Source organism: Petaurus breviceps, unplaced genomic scaffold (genome assembly GCF_028583685.1).
Source record: "Petaurus breviceps papuanus isolate PSGF00001 unplaced genomic scaffold, PetGlider_PUasm1.0 90617, whole genome shotgun sequence".
NCBI classification, from domain to species: domain Eukaryota; kingdom Metazoa; phylum Chordata; class Mammalia; order Diprotodontia; family Petauridae; genus Petaurus; species Petaurus breviceps.
The window spans coordinates 3,421,324-3,443,481 of NW_027187287.1; the positions used below are offsets into that span (position 1 = coordinate 3,421,324).

The 22,158-nt window shown below is 42.8% G+C and overlaps 1 long non-coding RNA gene across 1 annotated transcript; it reads left to right on the forward strand.

Annotated features, from left to right (window-relative positions):
* The first annotated feature begins 345 nt into the window (after positions 1-345).
* On the forward strand, positions 346-9,557 carry LOC138142950 (uncharacterized). The gene is made up of 3 exons (XR_011163567.1): positions 346-754; positions 6,589-6,738; positions 8,936-9,557. It is a non-coding gene; the product is annotated as an uncharacterized lncRNA (long non-coding RNA).
* Positions 9,558-22,158: the final 12,601 nt, after the last annotated feature.

The following is a 22,158-nucleotide window of genomic DNA, read 5'->3' on the forward strand; positions in this document are numbered from 1 at the left end:
GGAGGGAGAAGTTAAAGTTTAGACTTAGGAAAGGATATCCTTGAGAAAAAGATGGACTTGGGGAGGCGAGTGGTAACAATCATCTCCTTAGCATGAGGTTACTTTGTTACACCTGCTTTGGGAAAGCCATCTTATCCTGCTCATAAATCAACTAGTCTATTCCCCTGCCTCCAAACAACAGGTCCCTGATATACCAGAATTCTAATGAAAAACAGCTCATATCTCATCACAACAGAAGCCTTATAGAACAACAAAAAAAATTTGCAAGCCTCAGTCAATGATCCATTTATCCAAGAACATCTGAAACAAAATGGAAAAAAATTCCAGTGTCAAAAAGGTGCTAAGGGAGCTGGCAGAAAACTATAATTAATAATATAATAATAATAAACTTTTATATAGCACTCTAAGGTATAGAAATATTATCTCATTTCATCCTCACAACAACCCTAGGAAGGAAATACTATTATTTCTCTCATTTTGCAGGTGAGGAAATTGAGGCAGATAGAAGGTAAATGATTTTGCAAGTCATTTACATACATCCACCACTAGTAACTAAGTCCTGTGCTCTATTCTCTTCTGCCGAGCTGCCTAGGAATCAAAAGGGATGAAGAGCTCATGATACCAGTGTTAATTTTGAGATCAGTTCCAGGTAATGATGCTTCAAAGACCTGAGATCCCTTGGATGTGGGTACTGCTTCCAACAAAGGTCCCATCTCATCCATGCCTTCCTATATTGTTTCTGCTTTCCTTCATGGTAAGTTCCTCTAATAGAATGCAAACTCCTGGAGCAGAGACATTGCCTAACCCAATGCCAAGCAAATTGTCAGGGCTTGTTGAAATAAGTTGAATTAGATGGTTCTCATCAATGTGGGTGCTCCCTGCCGTTCACAACCCACCTGTCCCTCTCATCCTAGAGGACTCTTGTCACATCCTAGTATAATTCCTACAGAAGGAGTCAGTCCATGCAATATACTAGGGACCTTTCTCTAGATATGTGGACCTTGCTAGCTAACCTCTGCTTTCTCTCACTGCATGATAGGACCACTTTGTCCAGTCAAAAATTTCTCTAATGACCAGCTTCTTATTCACATTCTTATTCTTATTTCAAAAAACAATTTGAGGGAGGAAGACAAAGCAGTTGGGGTTAAGTGACTTACCCAAGGTCACACAGTTAGTAAGTGTTAAATGTCTGAGGCCAGATTTGAACTCAGGTCCTCCTGACTCTAGGACCAGTGCTCTATTCACTGTGCCTCCTAGGTACCCCTCTTATTCTTATTCTATTCTTATTCAGCTTATGCACAGTTGGTAATGCATCACAACCTGGTCACACATAATCTGATTCTCTCCATTATCATTTGGGTGACCCTTAGCTTTAATCATTCAGAGACTATGGCATTCTATGACTCATTGATATCTAGCATCAATTCCACTTAATTAACATTAATTCAAATCAATTCAATTTAACACACATTTAGTAAATGTCTACCCTATACAGAGCTCTGTGTTAAGTGCCAGGAGAGATACAAAGATGAATAAGACCCCCTCCCTCAAGGAACTTAGCATCTATTAAAGAGAATATGATAAACACTCAAATAACAACACAAAAATGGAACATGATAAATACATGAGAGATACAAAGAACTTGTGAGGATCCCAAGAAATGAAAGATTATTTGTTTCTATGTCACCCAGCTCCTACCTCCTTCCAGCTGTCCCCATCCTATCTACTGCTTATATCCAGACCAGGACAGGGGTGCTGATGGCAGTGGCAGGTCATACAGCTGGGACTATGCCACTAATGGCCCTCTGTTCTTGTCCCGTAATGAATGGCAATGTCCTTTCCCCAGCTCAGACCCAAAGAACACCAGCCCTCACAGCCTATCACAGTGCCTAAAACAAAGGGTTGTTGTGAAGCCATACATGTAGTAAGCCCATCAGAAAGGTAGGATTCAAACCCAGATCTTCCTAAAGCAAACTCTGGCTCTCAATTTATTACATCACTGCTATCTCTTTCAAAAGTCTCAAGATACCAGACCACTTGGGTAGTTTCCAAGGAACAGAAACTCTAGCCCCTTCTTTGGAACATGACAGTTTTTCCAGTTGCCCCACCTATAGGATCCCAGCTGGAAGCATCCCTAAGAGCTTAGTGCCCTCCTTTCCCTGGGCCCTAACAAGAAGCGATCCTGACTCAGTGACCCAGGTTCTCTGTTGCAGATCTGCCAATGGCTTACTATGTAGTTTTGGACAAGTCACATAATTTTTCCATGTCTTAGTTTCCCCATTTGGAGAGTGGGGAAATTCCTATCTGTTCATCTCTCAAAGGGATATTGATGCTGAAAATATGACATACAAAAGTGCTTTGAGACCTTACAAAATAAGGTGCAACAGAAACAGCATTCTTAATAAGAACTGGAGGAGTGCTTAGAGATTCCTGATATGCTCAGAAAGTTCTTTTCTAGGAGAAGCATAGGGAAGTGGGAGGGGGTTTGGATTTGAAGTCAGAAGATCTTGATTTGAGACCTGGCTTTGACACATGCTTAACAGTGTGACCTTGGACAGGCATCCTATAAATGTCAATTATTATATATTGTAAGTCATCCTAAAGACCACATTGTACATACCCCTTGCCTTGTACTCCTTGGCCTTTGGCCAAGCAATAAAATTCTGACTGGTATTTTGCCAATGGGATAGAAAACTCTCCTCTTTCTTGGACCCTGATATTATCAGAAAGTGCTGGGAGTCAGACACCTTGGGTTCAAATCCTGGCGTGGCCCTTTATTCCCTGAGGGACCTTGGGAAAATCATTTATCTCCCTGGACCTTGGTTTCCGTCTCTGTAAAATGAGGGGGCCTAGGTCCCTTCCAGTCCTTGAGTCATGATCTTATAACTAACTTGAATTCCTTTTGGTACTGTTCTAGACATGATTCCATGATGTATCCAAATAAGCATGCACATATACATTCATACATGTACACACATGTCTTTGTGTGTATACACACCTATCTGTGTATATAGGTGCGTGTAGATTTGTGTATATGTATTCTACTGTGTCACTCTACCCCTAGTACTATTTGGTACATTGATACATATCTGCATATATGATTATATGGAGACATATATCAAGGTACAAAATCGTGTCTTTTTTTTCAGGGTACATTTTTTTCCTCTACTACCTCCCTGTGGAGAGGCAGGGGTTAGCCAGGGATCGGGGATATTTCCCTAACTTCACAGGTAGGAAAACCAGGGAACAAGAGAGGTTAAATGACTTTCCAAATTTCTAAAGTATGTGAGCAGGGAGTAGAACCCAAGAGGCCTCCATTCCAGTGCTCCACTTACAAATAGGCCATCATGGAGGGTTATGTCGCAGATCCCAGAAGCATGGCTCAAAGAAGAGTAAAGGAAGGGACTGAACTCTACCTGGCAGAGTTGAGCTGAATTTGGAGTGGGCAGGTGGAGGGAGGATCAGACAGCAACCTGCCAACAAGATATATATCTCTAGTGAGCAATCTCTGGGGGAGGAGAACGTCCCCCCTCTTCTGTTAGGGAAGACTTCCCATAAAGCTTGCTCAGGTCTTCCAGAGGATCAGTTCTATACATTAAAGTGCTCTGTCCACCTTCCTGTCTAAAAACTACAAACCCTTTCAGCCAGCTAGTCACAGGGGTGGGTAGCACACAGTTACACCCACTCATGGGCACATACTTGCGCACACACATACACACACAACATGCACCTAGCCAATATACTCAAACTCACAGACATGTTATACTCACACAATTATAGAAAATACACAAATGTGTATGTAGACCTACATAAAAGCATGCATACACACAAAGCTTTAATACAGTGTCACAATACACAAAGAGGCACACAGCTAACTCAAGCACACACCCATATATGCAAATACAAAACCATGTATATAAACATAAGATACGTAAGATATATATCATATAAGATACAAAGACAGGTGTAACTAGAAATACACAATACAACACACATGCCTATATAAACACAGATATAAGACCATGATATATACAACCATGTATATAAACACACAAAGATATAACACATGCCAACAAGTGCATAAAAACAGTGACAGGCATTCACACAGATATGTACACAAACACCTCTCTATGCACACACAGATACATAACAAATGTAGATGAACACACAGACAGGTATACAGACCTGAACACATATAACAAACTGCACAGATATACTCAAACTCCAACCCAACATTATCATAGAGTTGCTGCAGACGCTTCATAGCACACATGCTTCTGTATGTAAGTGACAGATACTTCTGTGTACTCACACATATGCTTACACACACATACACGCACACCATGCACCCAGGCAATGTACTCAAAACTCACAGGCATGTTATCGTCACACAGTTATAAAAAATACACAAATGTGTATGTAGATCTACATAAAAGAAAGCTTTAATACAGTGGCATATATAAGCCACAATACACATAGAGGCACACAGCCAACACAAGTACACACACATATATGCAAATACAAAACCACGTATACAAACATATAAGATATGTAATATATATCATATATATCATATAAGATACAGAGATAGGTGTATATAGAAATACACAGTACAGCACACGTGCCTATATAAACACAGATATAAGACCATGATATAAGATATGACCATGTATATAAACACACAAAGATATAACCCATGCCAACAAGTACATAAAAACAGCGACAGGTATTCACACAGATATGTACACAAACACCTATCTATGCACACACAGATATATAACAAATGTAGACGAACACACAGGCAGGTATACAGACCTGATCACATATAACAAACTGCACAGATACTCTCAAACTCCAACCCAACCCAACATGATCATAGACTTGCTGCAGACACTTCATAGCACACATGCCTGTGTATGTAGGTGATAGATACACGTATACACTAATACACACACACTCACATACACACATACACAAATCACACACACACACTCACACACCTAGACAACCCAACCACGCATGCACACATGCCCACCCCCTCCAATCATGCACACATACTCCCTCACAAACATACACAAACTATTAAGCAGTTGGAGACAAAGACGTGTTGTCAATAGAAAAGAATCGTAATCAGTTCCCATTTATTAAGTGGCGGCCCTCCTGGTGCTTTTTGCATTTTCATAAAACAGACTGCAAGGCGGAGACGTCCTTGGCCACCTTTTCTAATTAAAATAATTACAGCCTCCCGGCAGCAGTTTGGGATGGATTTATTCTCTTACCTCTTGAAATCCAAGGAAAAGGAATCTGGCAATCAGCCTGCGGAAGCTGCCCTCCTCTGTATCCCAAATGGGATTGAATTTCCTTTGCCCCTTATCTCCAAGGATGCCCAGCGGGGCTCCGGGCTCACTATGGGTTTCTCCTTTTTCTCCATTAATTTGCTTTCTAAATGCACGCAGGAAGCCTCAGCCCCAGCGGAAAGACAACTGAGACTCCATGGGGACCAGTGGGGGGTGGGGCGGGGGGTTGTATGGCAGTCTGGGCCTGCCCTGGCAGCCCTGGGCTTGGGGGTAGGGGACAGAACTTCTGGGATCTGTGGCTATTCCTTCTCACACTTTGGTCTGCCCCTCTATGCAGCAGGGAGAACACCATCCCTGTCTCTGTCTCCAAAAAGAAGGGATAAGAAGTGAAAGGTATATTAACCTACTAATGTCATGATAATTTATATTTCCAAAGCCCTTTTAAGGTTTACAAAGCCCTTTTCTGTTTCCATCCTAAGGCATGTAGTATTGAGTGTAAGGCTCATTTCACAGATGAGTAAACTGAGGTGCAGACACTTGTTAACAGTCAGCGCAGGCATTCAAATACAGGCCACTGACTCAGTCCAGGATTCTGGAAAAGCCTTCACCCAATGCCATTTCTCTGACCTAGAGTGTCCAGTGGCAGCTGGGCCTATACTATCAATCCCAGATGATCCTTCAAAACCTAGCCCCCAAAGTCCTCAAGGAAGATTTCCTTTGACTGACAGCTTCCAGCTCTAGTCATTCCATTGAATTCAGTTTCCCCTTAGTCCTTATGTCAATTCTTGGTTATCAATGTGCTTTGGGGATGATTTGTGGTGAATGTCTTGATCTTAGGCAGCTTCTCCCCACCTGCATTGCTAGCTTATTTTCATATTAGCCTAAGGAATAGTGTTTGAAAGACAAGTCCACAGAGGACAGGTGGGGGGACAAACGGGGAAGGGGAAGGGGAAGGCCCCTCTACCTGACACATCCCATCAGCAACTTCCTGGAACCCAAGCATCAAGGATGACGTTCTTTTCACACTCTCCCTCCCTCCCCTATCCCCAGTTCCTTTCTCTTTTTTCTTTCTCCTCTCTCTACTAAAGGGTCTTGACCCTTTCAGTTCCCCAAAGCCCTCAAGAAAGAGTATTGTCCAGTCAGGTCAAGCACATCTCCATCTCCCACCCCTACCCCCACACCATGTCACTAGACTGAATATTTAGTCCATTCCTTGAAGAGGCCAAACAAGGCGGCTGTCTTCTAGGTCCATAGGCACATAACCCAAGCTCTTTTTTTCCTCTATATCCAGGGCCCAGATGGCACACTACTCCCACCCCATACATACTCCATACCCACTATCCATTAACGGAGCCACGACCTGAAGTGATGATGGCTAGGAGAAGAGCCCCTCTGTTTTCTTCCTGTATGAGTCTTCCCTACCCCCAGTGCTGGAGACACAGTATGTACCCCATACATAGCATGTGTTCCTTGAAAGAAAGTCCCGGATTTAGAGTGAGCAATAGCTTGCTGGGGCAGGCAAGATGGGGGTGAGAAAGTAGGCAGAAGTACTGATGTGGGTTTGGATTCAGTAGAACTGCTGGTTACAGCCCCATGAATCTGAACACCTGAAAACTGCAAAGTGGGGCAGAGGGGAGAGGCACAGCCTCCAGGCATCTGGAAATTGGTTGAGGGGGGTGGTCACAGAGCACCTGTGTACCCCACCCCATAATTCACCTCCCAGCTGTGTCTAGCAGCTGTAGCTATCAGGCTAAAGTTGAGAGAGTCTATCAGAAAGGAATCTTGAGGAGCAAGATCTGTTATTCCCCCCAAGGGGCATCCTGACCCAGTACAGGGAAAGGGGAGGAGCAGAAAGAAATGGAGTGAGAAGGGGGAAACAACCCTCCCAGTCTCTCTCCAGCCTAGCTGGCTAAATCTATATTGAGATGAGGATGGGATTTGGAAAGTAATGGTAAAAGTCACTCAGATGGCAGAGATCTCCCCTTTGGGTAGCACCAAACACCCAAGGATTCTTCCACCCAAAGCTCTGTGCCTGAAGCTCCTTGCTTTGTTCTAGTTGACAATCCTCCCCTCCAGAGTCTCCCCATTTTGTTTGTGCTTTGAGAGAAGCTAAGAGGCTTTGTGACTTGCCAAAGAGGCTAGCGACTTGCTTCAACCCTACAGTGAAGAGCACAGTGCTGGAGAGTCAAAATCCCTCATTCAAATACCATCTCAATTATTTTCTACCTGGACTACCTTGGGCAAGTCACTTAATCTCTGGGCTTCACTTTCCTCTCCGTTAACACAAGCAGGCGGGACAAAATAATCTTCTAAGGCTCTTTCTCTTGCTCCATCTTGGATTTTCTTAAAAGAACAGAGGCATCCAGATCCCTCAAGATAGCTACGTCCCATTCTACCCATCAGAGACTGCTCCCCTCCTGGGAGCTGCTTTACAATTATGTGAAGGAGGTTTTGAGATGATGTACTGGATCCCAGTGAACAGAAATAGAGCTCAGTGAAGGACACTGCCTTTTGTGGGTTCAATGATCATGTCTTTTTGTTTCTGTTGGCTCTCCATTTACCTAAACCTTAATCCTTCCATTATTTTCCTCCTTCCATCATTTAAATCTCTCCCCCCCCCTCTATCTCCACCCCTCTCCTGTTTTATAATAGCTAACATTTATATATTGCTTAACATAGGGTATTTCATTTGATCCTCATGACAACCCCATAAAGGGGGTGCCATTGTTATCTCCATTATATGGGTGTCCCAAAAGTCTTAGTGCAATTTTAATAGATTAAGTTTAATAGATTAAAATTGTATAGGGAGACAGAGGGGGTGAAGTAACCATAATCACAAAGTGTCTGAGGTAGAATTTGAACTCAGGTCTTCCTGACTCCAAGCCCAGAGTTCTAGTCTCAGATCCTGCCTTAGACACCCATCTTTCTACTATGGCTTCTCAGTTTCTCCTGGTTGAAGAGGGATAAGAGTTTGAATGGGATAAGAATCAGGGAAGAGAAATAAAGTCCTCCAGGATGTCATCTCTATTAACCATCCCCTCTTCTCACAGCAAAGTAAAAACCACCCAAAGATGGGGCCCAGATGGTTCCTCTTCAATTCTGGGGTGGAGTGAAAGTGAAAGTCTTATATTGGTGGTTTGGGAGCCATCCATGGCTGACCCAGACAGCTGCTTCCACCCCTGGGGTGTGTTGGGAGGCCTACAGAGTCACCCTTTCCTCCCTAGGGTAGGCCCCTAAGGTAGGGTTTCCCATCAAAGATGAGGGAAGCTTAAGGGCTCCTAGTCAGGATCACCCCCAGGGGCCAGGATCCAAAGCACATGGGGTCCTGCCAATTCTAGGGAATGAGTCACCAGTGGAAGCCCAGTCAGGCAGGTATTCTTGAGAAACACAAAAAACCAGCAGAGCTGCCCAGGGAAGAAGATGGACTGGGAGCATCTATGATCCACTGAAGCCTGTTGGTCTCTGGAAAAGGCAAGGCTTTTCCTAATAAGATTCCCTCAGGACAATTGGCTTAGATTTTTCTTGGAGTGGACCCTGTCCAAGCTTAGGATCAACATGAGCATTTAAATTTATTCAAAGGACTTTCCTAACAACAACCCTATGAGGTAGGTAATGAATGTGTTGTCTTCATTTTACAGATGAGGAAACTGAGGCTGAGAATCAAATCACAGGATCTTAGAGCTGGAAAGAACTTCAGAAGCCATCTATTTCAAACTGTTTTTTTGAAGGGGGAAAGGCAGGGCAATTGGGGTTAAGTGACTTGCCCAAGCTCACACAGCTAGTAAGTGTTAAGTGTGTGAGGTCGAATTTGAACTCAGGTCCTCCTGATTCCAGGGTCGGTACTCTATTTACTGTACCACCTAGCTGCCCCCAGAATACTATCATTAAAAGCATAAAATAAAATATACAGGGTTATATAGGAAACCAAATATATTAAAAGACAGTTGTCAAAATGTAAACAACAGCAACACAAATTTACCCCAGGTTAAGAACCTTTAGTCTAGGAGATGGGCCATTGATTGACCAGTCATTTTAGGTTGTCCAGCCCAGGAGGAATCAAAGCCTCTCAGACTGGATGGATATCCTACTGCCAACACATTCTTCTGACCAGATGCATTTCCTCATGAGAACAAGTAGGGGGTGGGCAGAATGGAGGGGAAGTTTTGGTGAGATGGCCCTCTGCCTACCTGAGCCAGTATCATATTTTTACTAAATATTCTTTCTATGTTGCTGTTAAATAAACTTCATTTTTGTTAAATGTTAGATGGTCTACAAGTGTATTATTTCATTCCAGTTCTGAGCTTGAACTACCAAACCAGTCAAAGTTAGACTAGACACACAACATCAAGCCTCTCAATACACCTTAAAATAAAACTAGGGGTTTTTTTGGCTTTCATATTCCACACTATTAACTCATACTGTGTTTGCAGTCCACCACAACTTCTTGATCTTTTTCAAATGAATGTCTCCCTGACCTTGTACTTATAAAGTTGTTTTTTGGGAACCCAACTATAAGACTTAGCCTTTTAAATGTAATCTAATAAGATTCAACTTGATATCCTAGCCCAGTAAGATCTTTTTGTTTCCTTATTCTCTCATCCAGTATGTGAGCTATCCCTCCTAGCTTTGTGTCATCTGTAGTTTGGTAAGCCAGAATCTGTGCTTTTATCCAAGTTATTGATTAAAAATATTAAATGAGGGGACAGGTGACTGAGGCAGCAGGAGGGGACAGGTCTAGGGTCTGCTGGATAACCAAGGGAAGGAGGAGGGGTACTCTTCCTTCCCTTATTTCCTTCCTTCCTTCCTTCCTCCCTTCTTTCTTTCATTCCTTCATCCCTCCCCCTGCTTCTTTCTTCCCTCCCTCCTTTCCTTTCTTCCTCCCTACCTCCTTCCTTTCCTTCTTCTCTCTCCCCCTTCCTTCCTTCCTTCCTTCCTTCCTTCCTTTCTTCCTTCCTTCCTTCCTTCCTTCCTTCCTTCCTTCCTTCCTTCCTTCCTTCCTTCCTTTCTCCCTTCCTTCCTTCTCTGTCTCCATCATGAACTCCTCATGGGCATGAACTTGGCAGAGGAAAGGGACATGGACATGAAAGTGTCCTCTCACCACTCCTGCTGCACACTATGGCATAGGACTTCCCTTGTCTGCTAACATCAGATTCCTGCCATCCTCATAATATCTTCTTCAAATAAAGAGATTTGCGGCAGGAGATATGGAAAGCTGGGAGACTTACCTAGCCCCCAACTACAGATCAGAATGGAAAAAATTTGTCCTCTTGAATCCCTCCCTTTTTGAAATACAAGTAGGGGGGCGGCCAGGTGGCTCAGCGAGTAAGAGTACTGGCTCCAGTGTTGGGACGACCTGGAGATCGAATCCCGGGCTCAGACACTCAGCACCACACCCAGAAATAACTGGCCATGTAACCTTGAGCAAGTTACTTAACCCTGATTGCTTAAAAATAAAAAAATTAAAAAAAAAAAGAAATACAAGTAGGAAACTCTGACATGGGTTCTCCCTGATTAGCCCTGCCACCCTATGATGTCTGCTTCAATTCAGGTGGTGTTTGGTCTGCTTTCCCCCTACCCCTCTCCCCATGTCCTCAGTACCAGATCAGTTTAGAAAGAAACTGGATTCTTCTACACCTTGTTGAATACAGGACACATACTATGACCTGGGTAGCCCCCATAACAAATCCTGCCCTCTATACCCCTCAGCAGATCCCCTCGATTCCCATGATGCCTGTTTCAAAGCAACTAGCACTAGACCTTGTTCAGTGGTGAACATCCCTTCCCTCCTCTGCCTCCTTTGGTCAAGATGGAGGATGACTAGCCTCCTAAATCCTTCCCCATGTTGAATGCAGGATATACACTTTTACTTGGGGTCTTCTGAGACAAACAGAGGCTAAGGGACTTGCTGAAGGTCAAAGAATTAGTAAATGTCTGAGGTCAGATTTGAACTCACGTCTTCCTGACTCCAGACCCTGCACTCTGTCATCTGTACAACCTCAACAACATTAGACAGAGTGCATATCCCAAGAAAATTCTCCTGAAAACCACCATTGGATTCTTGCCATGCTCATGATATCTCCTTCAAATCAAGAAAGACAATTTTTTAAAAAATCAGGGAAGACAGTGGTCTCCTGGATCGAAACTATGATTTTGGTCCTCCCCTGATAGCCCTCACATTAATTAATTAATTAAGAGCCCTATCTTTCTCATGATGTCTGCTTCCACTAAGGTGATGTATGCTCCCCTCCCCCTCTCCCCTAGTCAGTGTAAGGTCAGGATGGAGAGAGCATACCCTAATGGTTCTGTCTTTCCATTCAGAGGGGTAGGACAAAGGCCCAAGAGATAACCTTCAGACAATTTTGGAGATCCTAAAAGGACCATTCTGGAAATAAGGGATAACCCTCCTCCCAACACACAGCCACAGTCTGGGCCCTCTCCATCAATTCCCCTTCTCAAGTCTATTTCCACAGAGCTGGTGTCTGAACTGTCCCTCACTCCCTGCCCCTTGCATCATTGACCGTGGCCTGGGCCACAGGACTCATAAAGAGGACATGCCCCTTGGTCTTAAGTGACAAGTAAGAGAAGTTTCTGGCTTCTTGGCTTCCTTGGCTGCCTTCAGAACGTAGAAACCTCAATGCTGGTTCATTAGAGACATTTTGGATTAGGCAGATGTTGACTTCTGGTCCCTGGGGAGAGAGCAGATCCTGACCCTCTAAGGGGGAAGAGGCTGGAGATTCATGCAGGAAGTGGAACACTTATGGAAATACTTGTGCCACTGGGATCCATATGAGGAATGACACTTATGAAGAATTTATGAAAATGGGCCAATAAAATAAAGTATTTGTGCAAGCTAACATTTATATAGCACTTACTAGTATGCACTTAATAAATGTTTATTGATTGATTATTATGTGCAGAAACTGTGCTAAGTGCTTTACAATTATTATTTCATTTGATTCTCACAACAGCCCTGGAAGGTAGGTGCTCTCCATTTTATAGATGAGAAACTGAGGCAAACAGAGGCTAAGGGACTTGCTGAAGGTCACAGAGCTAGTAAATGTCTGAGGCCAGATTTGAACTCAGGTCTTCCTGACTCCAGGGCCTGCACTCTGTAATCTACACAACTTCAACAGCATTAGACAAAGTACATACATATCCCAGGAGGATTCCCCTGAAGACCTCTCTCCAAATTCACACAAAACTATTAATTACTTATCTTTGTGTGAATCTTTTCAACCTGGTTTAATTCCACCTAACTACATTACCATCTAATCTTCCTCTATCTTTCCCCCCAAGAACATAATATGAGACGTTGCTAAAAATCTAGGTAAATGATATTGATAACTTTTCCCTTGTTTTTTTTAAACTTTATTTTTCTTTTGGTCTCTATTTTTTCTTTATTTTTTAAAGCAGTTGGGGTTAAGTAACTTGCTCAAGGTTACATGGCCAGTTTTTTTTGTGTGTGGGTGCCAAGTATCTGAGGCTGGAACCAATCCCAGGTCTCCCAACACCAGGGCCGGCCGCTCTTACTCACTGCACCACCTGGCCGCCCCTAGGTCTCTATTTTCTTTCTCAACATGGCTAATATGGAAATATGTTTTGCATGACTGTGTATATATAATCTATATCTATTTTTTTTTTTACTTCTTAAGGACAGGGGAGGGCAGGAAAGGAGAGAATTTGGAACTCAAAAAATTTTAAATGGATGTTAAAAATTGTTTTAATGTAATTGAGGGAAAAAGTTTTGAAATTAAAAATAAATAAATAAATAAGTTGAAGATTGAGCTCATCCTTGAAGGAGACGAGGGATTTTTAAAAGTGAAAATGAGGAGAGAGAGCATTCGAGGAAGGGGGGCAGCCCATTCAAAAGCACAGAGATGGGAGATAAAGCAAGATGTTTGAGAAAAACAAGTAGACCAGCTATGACTGAATTGTAAAGCGCATGAAGGAAAGTAATTTGTATGGAGACTGGAAGGGGGAGGAAGGGGCCATGTATCAAAGAGCTTTATATGCTAAACAAAGGAGTTCATATTAGACCTACAGGTGATAGGAAACCCTGGAGTTTATTGACTGAGAGATTTGACCAATCACTTTGGTAGTTATGGGGGGATTTATAGAAAGAGGCTTGAGGGTGAAAGGCCAATTGTCCAGGTAAGAGGTAGTAAGGTTGGTTGTATGAGTAGAAAAAGGGCATATGGAAGAGATATGGTGACAGAAATGACAAAATCAGGCAAGGCACATGATGTGTGTCAGGGGGAATGAGTAGTCAAGGATGAGCCTAAGATTGTGAGCCTGGGGAAACTGGAAGTGATGAGGACAGTGACAGGGAAGTTAAGAGGGATGGGTTTAGGAGAAAAGATAATGAATGAAGTTTAGGAGATGATGTGTTTGAGATGACTGGTGGACATCTAGTTTTGAAATGTTCAATAGGTAGTTGGTGATGTGGGACTGGAACTTAGGAAAGAGACTTTGTTAGAGTCGTTTTTTTTTTTTTTCAGTTATGTCCAACCCCATTAGGGGTTTTCTTGGCAAAGACTAGAGTAGTTTGCCATTTCCTTCTCCAGCTCATTTTACAGATGAGGAAACTGAGGCAAACAAGGTTAAGTGATTTGCCCAGGGTCACACAGCTAGGAAATGTCTGAGGCTAGATTGGAACTCAAGTCTTCCTGACTCCAGGCCCGGCATTCTATCCATTGTACGACCTAGCTTCCCAGGAAAAAAGATTAGGGCTGGATTGGTGGATCTGGTGATCTTTACCATAAAGATGATAATTGAATTCAGAGGAGTGGATGAAATCACTAAGTGAGAGAGTATAAAAAGAAAAAAGTAGAGGGGGCAGCTAGGTGTCACAGTGAATAGAGCACCGGACCTGGATTCAGGACCTGAGTTCAAATCTGACCTCAGACAATTAACACTTACTAGCTGTGTGACCTTGGGCAAGTCACTTAACCCCAACTGCCCTGCCTTCACCCCTCCAAAAAGACCAAAAAAAAGTAGAGGGTCCAGAAAAGAGGTTTGGGTGTGACCTGAGTGAAGATCCGGCAAAGGAGATGGAAAATGAATAGTCAGAAGGTAGGAGAACTGAGAGAGCAGCATCATGAAAACCTCCAAAGGAGAGAGAATCCAGGAGAAAGTAGCAAGAGAGTCAAACACTGTTCAAAAAGGCCGGGCTTAAGGGAAAGGCCATTAGATTTGGCAATTAAGAGTAACTTTGCAGAGAATAATAGAATTGAATTATGAGATGGTAGACTGGTGAGAAGAGAGTGAGAGAACTTCTCAAAGGCCATTGAATATAGACTTTCACTGAACCCTTTGAAACCTATTCTCCCCAAATTTAAGGTGCGTGTAACAGACCTGGACTTCTTTTTCTCTATCAAAAATTGAAGATGATCAAATGGTTGAGTAACCTGTCTCCTCCCAACCTACTTAGTAGAGTGACTTGCCTATAGTCACATAAATAGTAAGAGGAAAATTTGAGAACCAAATCCTGGATTCCTGATTTAAAGCCCAGGGCTCTTTCCATATTTCACCTTCTTCCCCTGTCCTCTACCACTCACAAAGCTTCACCAGGGCCCCTGCAGATATTGGTCCCTGATCCTAGAATTATAGACTCTTGGAGCGAGAAGAGGAATGTAGAGACTGTCTAGATCAACTCCCTTATTTTATTTTATTTTTGTTTGTGTGTTTGTTTTTGGAGGGGGGAGGGCAAGGCAATTGGGGTTAAGTGACTTGCCCAAGGTCACACAGCTAGTAAGTGTGTCAAATATCTGAGATCAGATTTGAAACCAGGTCCTCCTGACTCCAGGGCGGGTGCTCTATTTACTGTGCCACCTAGCTGCCCCCCCCAACCCCCTTATTTTAGAGACAGGGAACTGAGCCCCAGGGAGAGGTAAGGTGACTTAGACAAAGACATACAGCAAGGTAGTGTCAGAGATAGAATTAGAACTAAGGCGTCTAGGTTCCCAGTCTAATAGTAGTCGGTGGTGCCATACAGGCCCATGACCCAGCCATGGCCAATGACTTCCCATTCTACCCCCATTCTTTTATAACAATAGATTTCCACTGTCTCTGGTTTCAGTTGGAAGGAGTGATCTCCAATACATTTCCATACTATGTAGCCAAATCCCAAAGTAGGAAAACTTCTCCCAGAGGAAACTGGGTACATCTGAAGCAGGCTGGGTCACCTGGTAGTTTCTAGAGCTCAGGTTCTTAGCCTGAAGTTCATGAATTTTAAAAATATACATATATTTTGATAGCTATTTCAATATAGTTGGTTTCTTTTGTAATCCTATATATTTTACTTTATGCACTTAAAAATTATTCTGAGCCAAAGGGTTCGTAGACTGCCAAAGGCAGATTAGGTTACAACTGTTGTTTGCTTTGTTCTCTTTCCTGATCCCATCTCTCTCTACTGGAAAAATTGTGAAGTTTACTTCCCTCTTTGGGAGCACAGATTCAACTGCCCTGTGGAGGCATCAGTCCATTCTCTCTCAGAAGATCAAGTCCAAACTAAGAATATCACCCTAAAACGGATAATTAGAAAAAAAGAGGATGAACATAAGAGAATGACGGATAGATAATTGGTAGGTACTTCACTGGTGAGTTGTTTCACAAGTTTTCTCTCAATGGCAAGAGAATCTGAGGAAGGTTTCCAGCATATTGGGAATCTAGGGTGAACTTACGGACAGACATGATGGAGAGACATGAGTAGGTTGTGATTTGCACCAATGGAGGGAATCGATCTACATGGAGGAAATCACAGATCCACTGGATAATTGAAGAGAACCTCCGGAGACCAAAGCATGTGGAGATAGTAGCAATAAGAAGATTGAGCTCTGACAGTGTGATACAGTGGAAGAAAAAGACATTTCAGTGGGGGTGGGGAGGTAGAGGTAGGAAAGAAAATAAATGCTAATTAATTGAAAACGTTGAAAAAATAAAGTTCAAGAGATCTGGGTTCTAGCCCTGGTTTGGCTATTAACTAGTTGTGTCATGTTGAGTAAGTCATATCGCCTCAGTTTCCTCATCTGTAAAATGAATAGGTTGAACTAGAGGATTAACAAGTTCAAATAGGTGATCTCCAGGATCAAATAGTCCATGGATTTTAATAGACTAAGCAACATTTTGCGAAACACCTCCTCAACCAATAATCAACCATTCCTAGAAACACCCTTATTTTAGGCAACCTGGGGGTATCGCTTACTTTGCTGCAATCCCAGACTTTGAAGGGGATAATCATTGTACCTGTGGGAAAAAGGAACTCCTGAGGTGCCGTACAATAAATACAATTTGGGCAAGAGATGTCAGGAAGAACAAATACTAATTCTACTGCATACCCCAGAAATGCCTGCCCTTGCCCCTGTCCTGAGGCTATTGTTTCTCTGCAGGAACAGTGACTTCCTCCAAACCCATCTCTTTTTTTCCTCCCTTCTGATTTCTTGTGCATCTAATTCTCTCATTCCCTTTAGACCTTTGCTAGCCAGTCAGAGACATGTGGAGAAAGAGAGAAAGGCAGGGAAGATGACAACTGACCTTTTATTGGGCTCTGCCAATGACAAGAGAAAGCCACAGAAAAGGGGCTCTACCCAGGGTCCTTGGGAAGGAGAGGGAGAGGGATAGCTTCCCTCCACAGGAAAAGCCATAATCTCTGGCCACTGTCACCTCCTCCCCATCCCAAATTATGGCTGCCATCAACCCTCCTCATCCCACCCCTCACCCCACCTCCTTTCCTCTCAGTTCTGCTACCCTCACACTTCCTTTTACTGGGTTTCTCAGCATTGCCAATCCCTATCTAAACCAGGCCAGGTGGTGCTGCTATAGGAAAGAGTTAATAGCAGCCCCCTTCCCCCCTTTCAGGAACAACCTGGGGGAAGAAGCAATGGAGATGGCACCCCCTAATGGAGAAAAACTGCACTGACACTCAAATTCCCAATTCCCTCTCAAATTTCCCTTTGCTTACCCCCTTCACATTTAGAAGGATGGAAGGAAACCTAAAGGAAACTCAGGCTTAAATCATCGAATGTTACAACTGAGAGAAAGGATAGGCTTCATCTAGTTCCACCCTCTTAGGAGGAAACAGACACGGAGCGATGAAGTTATGTGCTCATGGTTATAGTGTCAGAGATGAGGCCTAGTCTAGACCCCCAATTCACTGGTATAAACCATACCATGGCATTTCCCTTTAAAAAGAAAATAAAACTATTTCCCAACAATTTAAATGGTTTTCAAACGTTAGATTCCCTTGTACTGTCTTGGGAAAAATACACATTAACCCCATAGGGACACTTCATTTTCATGTTTCCTCCACATACTAAGGATATTTTGCTCGAGCCCAACTTGTCTGTGGAAGGGACTGGGTAAAAGGGACATGACAAGGGTGAGGACTGTCATCCTGCAGTATCACTATCGATCAATTCCCTTTGTAATTGTCCTTGGGCCATTTTAAATTTGTTTATTTTGGGTCCCCAGCTTCAGAATACAATTCTAAAAGGTCAGGTATGTTCTATTACTTTTCTGAAAGCACCTCCAAACATACCAGGAACAGCCCTCATTTCCCAGACAAGGAGGCTGAGAAGCTGAAAGGAGACCAGTGAATACCTTGGCACAGTTCACCCAACTGGTGAATGGCAGTGCCAGGACCAAAACCTTTAGTCCAGTGTCCCTGGAATCATGTGAAGGTTGCTTCTAGCTCTAAACTTCCATGAATCTTTGCAGGATGATAGAATCTTTATATTACAAATGCATTTTGAGCCTGAATTTATAGTTCAAGTAGTTTTCCAGGTTTGGTACGACTGATAGAATATGCCTCCTCACCTCAAAGCTGGACTTTTTTTTCTAACTCGGAAGGAACCATCTCATTGTCTGACTTCTTTGTGTCAAAATTGGCTTTCTGGAAGGAAAGATCCCACACCAACAGCACTCGTTAGAGCAAGGAACTAGGAAGAAACTGAGTATCCACCATTTGGGGAAATGGACAAACTGTGGTATCTGAATAGAACAGAACAGTATCAGTGAACAATGAACATTGATGGAGCATCTGCTAGGTGCCACACACTGTGTTCAGTGTTGGGGACACAAAGAAAGGTAAAAGAAAGTCTCTGCCCTAGAATGAAGGGGGTTGGGAAAGGCTTTGTGTAGAATGTGAGGTTTTCTCTGGCTGGGACTTGGAAGCCAGGGAAGACAGGAGACAGAAATGAGGAGGGGGAACAAGAAATAATAATAACTAGCATTTTATGGCAGTGTGTAAAGTACTTTGTTGTTGTTGTTTAGTTATGTCCAACTCCTCATGACCTTGTAGAGGGTTTCCTTGGCAGAGGCTCTGAAGTGGTTTACCATTTCCTTCCCCAGTGGATTAGGCAAACAGAGAGGTTAAGTGATTTGTCCATAGATGCACAGCTAGTAAATATCTGAGGCTGGATTTGAACTCAGGTCTTCCCAACTCCAGGCCTAGTGCTTTATCCCCTAAATCATCTAGGTGCTATCTCATTTGAATCTCACAACAACCCTTTGAGATAGGTGCTATTATTATCCCTAGATTGCAGATGAAGAAACCAAGGTTGAGGATGAGTGACTTGCCCAGGGTCATCTAACTATGAAGCAACTTAGGGAAGATCTGAATTCTGATCTTCCTGTGGCTATTAGTCACTTTATCTACTATGTTACCTAGCTGCTGATTAATGATAGGAATTTAGAGAAACTTGAGAAGAGCTATATGAATTGATGCAAGATGAAGTAAATAGAACCGGGAGAATGTACATATACAAATGAATAGGCCTAGGAACTAGACCTTTGCTTTCACTGATGTAAGGAACTCCATGGTGATAAAGCTCCTTCTGACAATGCAAGTCAGCAGCTTCTCTGCAATTTATAGTCCTGGGTTGTTGCCTGCAGAAATGATAGGTTAAATGACTTACCTGGGGTCACATAGCCACTCAGTATATGTCAAGGCTAGACTTGAACCTCACTAAATCTTCCTGGCTTTGAGGCCAGCCTTCTATCCACTACACATACTGACTCTTTATACACAATGACTACAGTAAAATAAACGAAACATAGCCTTACTCTGATTAATTGTAATGATCGGTCTTGGAACAGATGATGAATCACTGTTTCTTTCTCCCAGTAGAGAGGTTAGGGGGTGGGGTGGGGGAATTCTGGGTGTGGAATGAGGTACATGCTGTCAGACTTGGTCACTGTGTTGGTTAGTTTTGCTTAAATGTTTTTCTTTGTGATAAGAGAGGATTTCTTAGGAGGGGGTGTTAAGGGGAAATAACTGTGGTATAAAAGCAAAAGGCATCAATAAAACTTTTTTTAATGGGCTGTCTGCAACTGCTGCTTCTTAGCATCCCACATACTAAATGCTATGTCTCACCAACTAACTTCTTAATTTTAAAAAACATCTTCCAAGAAATCTTTCCTCAACTTGGTACTCCTGAACTGAGAAAGAGGCACATGGAAGAAATCATAGCACGATAGACCTACTTCAAGGTATCCCACTTTGACATCCTACACAGGGGGTCTGTGTTGCTGTCATTTGCTCTTGGCAGATAACCCAGTCCTGTGGAGTTAATTGCAATCAAGCATGACTTTAATGCTGCTGGACTACTTGTATATGACCATGCAACTGGGTTTAGGGCCTCAGTTTTACCACATGTAAAACTGGATAATTCGCTTTAACCTCCAGGCAGCTCTCTAAGATTATAATTTGCTGAGCAGATGTCAAAATGCTTAAGTATCTGGAGTTTTCTCACTGGGAATTCCCTCCATCAATGAAATTATATAAAACCCAACAACCTAGAGGGTTAAACTAGATAATCTCTAAAGGATGTCTTCCAACTCTAAAAACTATGAACTATAGCAATCCTGCTTGCATTTCTCTTCCTTTTCTTCCTTCCTTCTCCCTTTGTTTGCTTATTTCCTTTCTTCCTTTCTCTTTTCTTTCCTTCTTTCCCTTTCTTCCTTTCTCTCTTTCTTACTTTGGTTAATTTTTAGAAATTGCTTTTGTTTTTGTATCACTTTCAAGTTCTAAAAATATGCCCTCTCCACCAATAGAGTCATACCTTGTAACAAAGAACAAAAAGAGAGAGAAACTAATGTGATGGAGGTGGGGAGTGGTAAGTAGCACCCCACCCCCCAATTCTTGCTAGAGAACAAACACCCTATGGAGTGCTAAGCCTTCACCCTTGACACTTCCAGGGGATCCAATGGCTCATCATTCAAGGATTTTCTTTGGAATGATGTAGCAAATCCTAGTTGGTCCCTTGGTTCCCCTATCGAAGAGGTAACGGGAGACACAGTATCAAAGTTTCATCAGACAGGATTGGCCACTAAGTCAGGAGGAGGGACCCAGTCATCGGACTGTATTTAAAAGGAGTGACTCTATCCTTTGGTTTGCCCTCTCTTCCCATCCTCTGAGCAGTTCAAGTTTTCGGAGTCTCCTCCCACTCTTGCAGAAATATGGAACTGCTCAAACATGGTAGCTAGAGCAGAGACTCAGCTGGGGGAGTTAAGCATGGCCCTTGGGCCCTTTGGTTACCTTTTACGATTTATGTTTCTTTTCCTGAGCAAACTGTAAGTGATTGAACTTTAATTCTGAGATGGACCTGTCCAGCCCTGAAAGCAGTCCCTTGAAAGGGGGAGATTGAAAGTGTCTGAGTCTCTCAGTGCTCATTGGCAGCAGGATGAGTATCTGCATTGGAGGGGTGACCATCAGCAGGATAAGCCAACCCCAGCCTGGCTTTCCAGGGCCATTGAGGGAGACAGTGTAGAATTAAGGTGAAAGTGAAGTGTTTAGTCAGCAGTCTTGTAAATTACTTCATGTTTGATGATGTAAGTTAAGCCTCAACCTCCCAGGAGAGTATAACAGTAGTTATATATTATTGTTTCTGTTCAGTCATTTGTCAGTCATGTCTGACTCTTCATGGCACCATTTGGGGTTTTCTTGGCAAAAATACTGGAGTGGTTAAACATTTCCTTCTCCAGCTCATTTTATAAATGAGGAAACTGAGATAAACAAGGTTAAGTGACATGCCCAGGGTCACACAGCTAGTAAGTATCTGAGGCCAGATTTGAACCCAAGAAGATGAGTTTTCTTGCCTCCAGGCCAAACATTTTATACATTGTATAACCTAGCTGCCCTATACTCTTACTTGTTTAAATTTTTGTCAAGGCACATTTGTGAGGCTCTTAGGTTAAGCATTTCTTATAAATTCCTGTCCTATCTGTAATTTACATTTTATGTTGAATACCCCTTCCCTACCTTTTGGGAGCCATTGGACATGAGCCAAACCTAAGCTTTAAGTGATTCTCCTTGGGTTGGGGGGGGGGGCGAGGTATAAAGAGCCAAAGAAAGTTGAAGAGCCTGACTTCTCTTTTTGTTGAGGCCAGTAGTCTCTCTCAGTACTAAATCTCATCCAGGCCTAGAACTGAAAGGAGTTCCTTAGTGGTGAGGGAGAGGGCAATCACTCTGGCCAAAAGCAGTTTTATTGTTATACTAGCCAATATATCAACTACAGCTGACATCACATGCCATATTTTACCCCCAGAGTCCTCTGTTTTTGCAAAGAAGGCAAGTGGTTGCATTTTCTTTTTTCTTCTGGGCAAATCTTGGTCATCATAATTATATACTTATTTTTTCAATATTTTTATGGAGAATGCTAGAGCTGGAAGCAGGAAGATCTGAGTTCAAATCTAGCTACAGGGACTTACTATTTGTGTGACCCTGGGCAAATGACTTAACCTCTGTCTGCCTCAGTTTCCTCATCTATAAAATAGGGATAATAATAGCACCTCCTAGGGTTGTTGTGAGGATAAAATGAGATCATATTTGTAAAAGTGGTTTGCAAACCTTGAAACTCTGTAT